Genomic DNA, 3,447 nt, shown 5'->3' on the forward strand with positions numbered 1-3,447 from the left:
TCCTTGAAGTGTTTACAGTTGTGAGGGGTGATGAGAGATAAATGAGTCGGGGTGGGTGTTGAGGGGGTTGTGAGAAGATGAGCATTCATGAATAGCAGCAGCAGCCATGTTCCTCCAGCTCCGCTTCACGGCGTTTGGTCAGCCGGCGAGAGCTCCAGGAAACAGATGTGGGCCCGATAAGAGCAAGAGGATGTGATACTGTGGTGTGCCATTTCTTTTTTTTTTTTTTTTCTGTGCAAGTGTGTGATTTCCTATTGTTAATCCATTTGTGTGTTCTCACACTCCCAGCTGCTTCCCTGTGCCCCCCCCCCCCAAACTCGACCTCTGGGACATTCTGGCCTGGGTCGCTCTCTCCGAGGAGAGGAGGCCACGGCGATGGACGTCTCCGCCCCGTTCAGAGCCGCCGAACAAGGCAGGAGTAAATCACGGTTGTTTATTCCATCGTCTCTGGCGATCTGCCAGCGGGGCCTTGCTCGCCGCTGACCTGCACCGTGCCTCGGCGTACCAGGCAGCGCGCCCTCCCAACGGATTCTGAGCGGAGGAAACAGGAGGGATGTGAGTAAGCCTGCCGCAATCTGGCACTTTGGTGTTAGCAGAGATGGAAAAGCAAAGTAAATCACAGCTGTTTATCTGCGTCTCCCATACACTCTGTTTGTATGAACCTTTGTGTGTGTGTGCGCGTGTATTAGCTCCGACAAACACACGCTTGTTCGACTCGTGATTGTTTGCAAGTGCAAACGTGAAGAAGGAATGAGTCACTGCTGGAGCTATTATGAGAGCTGCAAACAGTCAGAATTGTACGGTACACACCGACCTGTGGCAGGGCATGTCTGAACTCTCCTTTTGTTAATAAACCGCAGTAATTAGCAGAAACAAAGTCTCGTTTATTGCGGCAGAACCTGATGACTCCTACGAGACGCACATGTGGAAGTTCTGGCAGAGAAATTGCACTTCTTGCAGCGCCTCGCGAAAAGCAGTCAACATACTTCTTCATGTAGGATATGAAGAAGTACGGGTGTTTTACGACACATAAAAGATGTCGCCTGACAGATTATTTGGATTTTTTGCAACAAGGAATATGATGCATTGTTATAACATCTCTTACAAACAAAAATTTAAATTGATGTAAAGTGATTTATGTTCAGTGACTCCCCTTGTGTCAACACGCTCTGAGGCCTTGTCCACACGTATCCGGATATTTGGGAAACCAAGTAGATTTTTACGCAATTTGGCTTTTCATCCACATATAAAGTTAGTCTTAAATCTCTAAAAACTATCAATAATAAAAACTCCAACCAAAGTGGAGATTTGAGAGTTCTTCTTATTGTACATTGGAAACCTGAGATTTAGCCGTCCCGCCTTACAGTTTGTGACAAATAATGCGACAATGAAAAATAACTGCTATCGGACAGGTGCTGATTTTTACATTGGTTCAGACGCTCTTTGCTTGTTTGTTTTTATGAGACCAACTTCTCCAATACACTGAGTTGCAAAGCATTAAAGGTCATTTGAGGTCAGCTGTTTTACACCAACACAGAGGCACAACGCCGGTTCAACGTCCACAAACTTGCTGTGATATGATTCCCAGTTGACACTGCCTCGTGTTTTATGAACTTACATTCTGACACAGTATTTAAAAGTGGTATATACTTTATATCCACCCATGCAAGTAAACCTCCTGGTGCCATGTTTAATTCCTAACAGGTTGTTTTGAAGGATCGTGATTGGCTGGTACAGGTTTTAGCATTGCCCTACTCTGCCCCCTATGGGTTGGCATGTTAAAATCAACGTTCAGTGGCGTAATTAATCTGATTCGTGTGGATGAAGGCTTTTTTTTTAAAACCGGTTCTGTGTGTACAATATTATTTTTTAAACAATGTGGTGGAGATATTCACTTTTATAAAGACCTGGCTACGTGTTTACAAGGCCTACGAAGTGAAATGTTGAATTTACTTCTGTCAAATAGTTCCACTAAACCTACTTTATAAAATGTAAGCATTACGCATTTACTTTAACGTAATCATTGAAGTAAATAAAAACTGACTTCACTAAATCCAACATTGTAGACTTAAGTTTGCATAGCTTAATGCTGTGAAGTTAAATGTACCAGATACTAATAAAGTTTACTTAGGTCAGTTTAGTTCAATTCAAATAAATTTCAAGTGTTCTTGAATTTTATTGATTGATTTTTAATATTTTCATGTCCCAGTTAAATAATTGCCTTTAGCGGAACCAGTTGACATAACTGGGTTACATAATTGCAAGGTTTACATTTTTATTTTTTTTTTCATTAGTTTAAATAAACACATGTAACTAATTTAACTCACTGAACTTTATTTAAAAAGTCTGATTTATGAACAGTAAACGCAAATATGCCATGTTGGGGCAAAATAAGCATAAATAAATAAATAAATAAATAAATAAATAAATAAATAAATGGGCACATTTTGAAAAGGTAAACAAATTACACAAATATTCTGGATGAAGAGCATCTGCGAACATCACTTCTTAAATATTAGCAGTCTGTCTACCTCAGCTTAATTTAGCACTACTTTAAGTTCAGACAAAATCACAATAAAATACACTGAGGCTTGTCCTTAAAACGTAGCAAACCGTGGCATAGATCAAGGGGTGGGAATATTTTTTGCAAGCCTTTAAAGATGCACAGCGTAAGCAGTGTAGGTCATCGTTTTTTCTCCCATGCTGTGTGATTTCCACCTTTATCAGCCTCATAAAAAGGTGACCTTTCAATGAAATAAGCACAGACGATCCCTCACATGAAGTTAATTCCATGTAGCATGATCCAGGTGTTAGCTTTGAATACCAATTCTGCTGTCTGCTTCTCTTTTTTTTATTTATTTATTTATTTATTTTATTTTTTTACAGGGCTGCAACTTTACCCTTAGAGCAGGAAAACTTTACCCTTGGTGATGCCGACTTGGTGAGAGATATTCCTGTGTAAAATTCATGAATTCATAACTTTTGAGGGTATATTTCACTACTGATCTATTGGGCCGTGATAAGAATTCAAAGGTGAACGGAGCTGGAGGACATCTTCAAAGCGGTCGAGGACATCACAGGAAAGCCAATGAGGCGCGTTGCCCTCCTCCGACACCCTCGGAATACATTCCATGTGCCTCCCCTGCAACGCGATACGCTGTCAGAGGGAAGAAAGAAAAAAAAAAAAACTATGCGATTGGAGCCTGCTACCATTAACTTGATTTACATGGGGTTTCAGTCGAAGGCTGACAAAAAATAAATAAATTGGCAGTGTCAGCAAATTTCAGTTAAATCTGTAAAAAGACCCAAAACGACAGGTGAAGAAGAAGGACGTTGATGGCGGCGCTCACGGGGGAGGACGACGTTAATCAAGTGGAAAGTGAATGCAGCGGTAGCAAACACAGCATCCTGAAAAACGTGTTTCTTGTTCTTTGAATGTTTTTGGGG

The 3,447-nt window shown here is 41.0% G+C and overlaps 1 long non-coding RNA gene across 1 annotated transcript; it reads left to right on the forward strand.

Annotated features, from left to right (window-relative positions):
• Nucleotides 1-308: 308 nt before the first annotated feature.
• LOC108165678 (uncharacterized) lies at nucleotides 309-3,188 on the forward strand. The gene is made up of 3 exons (XR_001776007.1): nucleotides 309-555; nucleotides 2,887-2,941; nucleotides 3,025-3,188. It is a non-coding gene; the product is annotated as an uncharacterized LOC108165678 (long non-coding RNA).
• Nucleotides 3,189-3,447: the final 259 nt, after the last annotated feature.

The sequence above is a fragment of the Poecilia reticulata genome, linkage group LG20 (assembly GCF_000633615.1).
Source record: "Poecilia reticulata strain Guanapo linkage group LG20, Guppy_female_1.0+MT, whole genome shotgun sequence".
In the NCBI taxonomy this organism is placed as follows: domain Eukaryota; kingdom Metazoa; phylum Chordata; class Actinopteri; order Cyprinodontiformes; family Poeciliidae; genus Poecilia; species Poecilia reticulata.